The sequence below is a fragment of the Pinus tabuliformis genome, chromosome 5_1 (assembly GCF_031772625.1).
Source record: "Pinus tabuliformis cultivar Carrire ecotype Pingquan chromosome 5_1, CPIR1, whole genome shotgun sequence".
In the NCBI taxonomy this organism is placed as follows: domain Eukaryota; kingdom Viridiplantae; phylum Streptophyta; class Pinopsida; order Pinales; family Pinaceae; genus Pinus; species Pinus tabuliformis.
Genome location: NC_142305.1, coordinates 82,557,891 through 82,563,953, shown reverse-complemented (window position 1 = coordinate 82,563,953; position 6,063 = coordinate 82,557,891). Strand labels below are relative to the sequence as shown.

The 6,063-nt window shown below is 38.9% G+C and overlaps 1 pseudogene; it reads right to left on the bottom strand.

Moving 5' to 3' along the window:
* Positions 1–3,512: 3,512 nt before the first annotated feature.
* Positions 3,513–3,989, bottom strand: LOC149163546 (D-amino-acid transaminase, chloroplastic pseudogene; annotated as a pseudogene).
* Between the last annotated feature and the right edge of the window lie 2,074 nt (positions 3,990–6,063).

Below are 6,063 nucleotides of genomic sequence, written 5' to 3'. Positions count from 1 at the left end.
CATACGTGCAGAGAGGGCCTCAAGATATTCCTTGTTGGAACGCAATGTGGTATCGATGCAGCTCAAAAGAGCATTCAAATGCTCTCGAATGATACCATCAAGTTTATCAACACCACCAGAGCTTCCTGCCGCCATCTCGCCAACTACTTGTATTATAATATCTCCTCTAACAACTGGATCTTCTACTTGTGCTGGAAAGATCTTTGTACTTGGAAACTGATAATCTTCCTGACCAAACGTTTTACGAAGATAGCATATGTGAAGCAACTGCCAAGCACATTTTACAATTCTTGCACCCATAGTTTTCAAGCGTGGTTGCACAAGAAACTCCATATTATTAGAAGCAGACTTTGAGGGCATTATCCGTTATCAAAGTAAAACCATTCTTTAATAATGGCAGCAGAAAATCATATATATTTGCCAAGACAGAAAGCAATTCTCGATTATCTTCATTGGAAAACCCTCGTGAGATGAAACATGAGGCAGCAGCAGGATATGCTTCCACAAAAGCATCCAGAGTAGCAACAACATCATTTATGAAGTCCATAACCTCCAGTAAATCTTCATGAAGTTGTCCCACCATTGAAGTCAAGTTTCTTCCTGAGGAAGGCAGGGCCTCGAATGCAAAACAGCATCGATGGTGGATTGTCTCAACTATGTGTAGAAACTGAGGAACTACCTCCTTTAACTCATAAATTAAATCTGGCTGTGATTTTAGGGCATTAATAACCAATGATCGGGCTAGCTTTTGCATTATCATGCCCATATATAGCACAAACATCCATCAATTTTGGCATGTCCAACAACCTTTTCCCCAGCAAGAGATCAGTGTGCTCCTTTGAGCTAAAAATTTCACTTGCATAAGCTGCAAGATCTTGATTTGATGACATGCGATACAGGACCATGAAGACACGTTGGCTTAGCTCCTGATCTCCAACGAACAGCAGGGCATTCCCAGCGCTAACACAATCATTTAATTCAATAGCTGTGACAATGAAATTTGTTCGGGATTTCCAGTAAGACTTTCTACAAATAGATTTTTGCCTCTAATTGCTGATGATGTTGAATTGTGCTTGTGCAGGGATAGGAGCTTGAAGTTGCTGCTGACTTTTGAAGAGCTGGAGAATAAATTACATAATCTGAAACAACACATTTAATGATTTCTTCTTCAAAACAGGGTTTTGAAGAAGAATCAATCTCTGACATGAGACGGAGTCTAACATCGGCTCCACTTGGGATGGCAGCTGCCACTCCGTGGAGGTGCCAAGAACCGCAGAACTTTGGGAGAGCAGACAGTGCCTTCACCCATTGGGCAATGGAGTCATCATCAACACAACTCTTGACTTAATTTTCAAACTGAAACTGAAAACAATCTTCAAGCAAACTAAAACAAGATGCTGCCCTTATGGCTGCTTATTTATTTACAAAGCTACCCTACTTTGCTGTACAAACACTAGATCAGGTAATACTAAAATGCCAAATTAACCATTCAAGTAAACCTGAGATTGATGCCGCTCGAGAATGCTTCCACGAGGTCACAGAGGTAATTGCTGGCAGCCCTTCATGCACGTAATGACCCTGGTCACGGAAAAGACAGTCTGATCTGTCAATCAAACTGAAAAACATGTCCATATATGCCGCAATAGGATCACGGAAGCCGGACTCTGTTGGCTGCCCCAACTCTGCAACACATACTTCCAGCTGCACATTGTCAATGTATACATCTATAGGCAAGTCTGTTATTTCTTGTTGCGAATGAGGAAGGATTTCCAAGAACTTTTTAGGGTCTTGGAAATCATATGACTGAATTTGCTCGTCTAATTCTCGAATCTCCTTTTCAATTCTTTCAACAACTAACTCATAGCCACTAGTTTTGAAGACCTTAAGAGATTTCAAGCATTGAAGCAAGGCACTGAAAACATCTTCATCAAATTCAGTATCTGCTAACTTCTTTCTTATTTCTTCTACAGCTTCACACAGGGTAGGGTTTGCCACATACCCTTCCATTGCATGAATGGATCAACAAGCGTTGGAATGTCTGGATCGAATTGGAGTCGCCAGGTGAATGGTTCAGCCTGCATATGTATCTGACTGTTGTCCACCATCAGCATCAGATCTGCAATTTGATTTCATGCACTGGGACAAGACAATCAACAAATTGAATGTTCTCCCCAGTATGGTCGCCAATATGTTAGCGCTTGAAATTTCACCTCAGGCTGAGAAAGGTAAACCTCAAGGCAACATCAAACCATTTAGCCTTGTAGCTAGCCCTACGGGGCAGGAGAAGGCTCTCTCCGGTCTATCTCTTAAAATCTTCAATAGATGAGATGACCAATAAGGTAACACTGATATTAGGCTAGTAAACTGATGAAAAGGGGTTTTTAATTAAATGACGGGGTTGTTCTGGGCTGCATGGGCAAAATCACAGCTTGAACAGAGAAATATAATGAACAACACAGATTACCGACTGAGGCAAGGTAGGCAAGAAATTTAACACCAAATCTAGATTTAAATGGGATGGCAAGACTGGTGAGGAGCTAAGGAGGGCAAACAATAACTTTGAATCCTCCTTAAACAGTAGAAAACATTAAATATTGAACAAACTTAAAGGTAGAGCATATAATACTATGAATTCTATCCTTAACACTTCATTTGTTCAATTAGAAATGATCATGAAGTGAAATGAAACATAACAGTTTACATATGAAACAGAAGAAAAACTCATGCTAACTTTCATACCACAGGAATCTCAGAAGTCAGAGCTATGTAATTTCATTAAACTCTCTGCCAAAAACTGTACATGGTAAGCTCTGTTCTCCACCAGCTCTCAGCACTCAGAACTCTCCCCTCTCTCACCCTCTCACACTAAGAATTTACAATTAAAATAATACTATCTGTAGGAAAACAGATCGACCCAAAACAGGGCGCTGTTTAAACTGACATTACAAAAATTAACAAAAAAGCGTTTCATCCATTCTACAAATAGAACAGCGTTCCTCTAAATCTTCTACGATTGGTTTATTAAGAGACAAAATCTGGAGCAAAGATCTCATGAAATCATGACTGAGGATCGAAATAGGCAAATTCGTTTCTCTTGAAATCCTCTGATGGCTAATAAACCGGAGCGCTGATCCTTTTGAATCGGGACTGAGGATAAAAGTAGGCGAATTGACCCCGTTTTCTGTTGTGACAGATGTCTACAATCAAAGACCCCATTGCAACATGGCGCTCTAATACGGCATCTCCATTTATTTTCCTCCAGTAACTGTTCTTCATTATCACTGTTCCGAGAGCAAAGGATCAAACTTCCAACTGTTGACAGAAGTGATCCCGAAAATCACTTAGCAACTGAACAAAACAAAAAAAGAAAAACGTATCTGCTTTTGCATTAACTGCATGAGTTTCATCTGGATCTGTTTTGAACACATAAAATATGGTGCTATGACTTAATTCATTCCTTGCACATATCTAATCCCCGGGTTCAGCTTTGCGAAAATTAATAAGATCGCGCTTCAATGCTTCCTGATTTTCAATTGCAAATGTACAATCTCCAGAGAAAAATGCATATCTGGCTGTGTACGTTTTACATCACGCTCAATCTGTTCGATTGTCTCTATATCCTGTTTGATTGTCTTTGTATCAATAACAATGGCATAGAACGCAAAACTCGAACATCCAGCAGGGGAAAGTAAGAAATCTCCTGGACCTGCACTTAACCAATATCGCAAAGATCCTTTCCTGCAATGTGAAGCAGCTACAGTCTGCAAGAGAATGCTCCTTAAAGATAAGCGATCAAAAGGAGGAATAATCTTTGCCACGGACGCATATCTCAGAAACCGGTCCAGGTGTGGGTCCAATTCATAGAGATAACCATCAATTATCATAGCAGTGTCAAACACACCATGCCCTCGGTGAACCATGTGGTCATCAATAGGAATTACCATCATTGTTGGATCAGTGGTAATACCCCCAAATATGCTTGAATACATAGCTGGGTAAGGTTTCTTGTTGCGTCCACCCAATCTCTCTCGCAATTTATCTATTACCTTGTCTTGGATATCTCATCCATGATTTTGTGCATTCCGAATGCAGGCCACCACGATCAGATGAGGGCAATCCTTCAAATAACAATCCTTGTCCCTCCAATTATGCATACGTGCATAGAGGGCCTCAAGATATTCCTTGTTGGAACGCAATGTGGTATCGATGCAGCTCAAAAGAGCATTCAAATGCTCTCGAATGATACCATCAAGTTTATCAACACCACCAAAGCTTCCTGCCGCCATCTCGCCAACTACTTGTATTATAATATCTCCTCTAACAACTGGATCTTCTACTTGTGCTGGAAAGATCTTTGTACTTGGAAACTGATAATCGTCCTGACCAAACGTTTTACGAAGATAGCATATGTGAAGCAACTGCCAAGCACATTTTACAATTCTTACACCCATAGTTTTCAAGCGTGGTTGCACAAGAAACTCCATATTATTAGAAGCAGACTTTGAGGGCATTATCCGTTATCAAAGTAAAACCATTCTTTAATAATGGCAGCAGAAAATCATATATATTTTCCAAGACAGAAAGCAATTCTCGATTATCTTCATTGGAAACCCCTCGTGAGATGAAACATGAGGCAGCAGCAGGATATGCTTCCACAAAAGCATCCAGAGTAGCAACGGCATCATTTATGAAGTCCATAACCTCCAGTAAATCTTCATGAAGTTGTCCCACCATTGAAGTCAAGTTTCTTCCTGAGGAAGGCAGGGCCTCGAATGCAGAACAGCATCGATGGTGCATTGTCTCAACTATGTGTAGAAACTGAGGAACTACCTCCTTTAACTCATCAATTAAATCTGGCTGTGATTTTAGGGCATTAATAAACAATGATCGGGCTAGCTTTTGCATTATCATGCCCATATATAGCACAAACATCCATCAATTTTGGCATGTCCAACAACCTTTTCCCCAGCAAGAGATCAGTGTGCTCCTTTGAGCTAAAACTTTCACTTGCATAAGCTGCAAGATCTTGATTTGATGACATGTGATACAGGACCATGAAGACACGTTGGCTTAGCTCCTGATCTCCAACGAACAGCAGGGCATTCCCAGCGCTAACACAATCATTTAATTCAATAGCTGTGACAATGAAATTTGTTCAGGATTTCCAGTAAGACTTTCTCCAAATAGCTTTTTGCCTCTGATTGCTGATGATGTTGAATTGTGCTTGTGCAGGGATAGGAGCTTGAAGTTGCTGCTGACTTTTGAAGAGCTGGAGAATAAATTACATAATCTGAAACAACACATTTAATGATTTCTTCTTCAAAACAGGGTTTTGAAGAAGAATCAATCTCTGAAGAAGAATCAATCTCTAACATGAGACGGAGTCTAACAGTCACTTAGGCTTAGATGTTTTAGCTAGCCTAGTAGAAGATAAAATAATTTAGGATTTTATATTTCCTTGTATGCGCATATCATAACGTACTCCTATGGACAATATGAAGATAAATTTTATTAGAAGGAAAATACTTTTCATTTTCTTGGGTTGTAACATATATGCAAAGAGAAGTGTTGTCTCGGGTGAATTGGTACCCACACTTTTCCATATGTTATATCAGTAACATCTCTAATAGATTTAAAAATAAATTTCTTAAGTTTTTTAACAAATATTGAACACAACTGTTAAATATTAGGTTCCAAAAGATTTGATGTCATGGCTATTTACAACAATTTTCTCCATATCAAGATATTCCATTCCAAATTAATTAATGCCATGGATACTTGAGATTTTACAAGATTATATATTGTTATATTATGATTACAATTGGTTTGGATCCTTATGTTTAAGCAGTGTGAATTAAAATTTGAATCTTTCTATTTACACGGTACAGAGTCAAATACAGATGAGTATGACTGCTACTATTTTTTTCATATACACTGTTATTACACTTCACCTTATTATTTTTCCATTGTTCTATGTTGTTACAATCACTTTAGCCCAATTTTTATCTTCAATAAGCAATCATTAAAAACAATTCAATCTTCCAATGATTAATAGCAATTTTA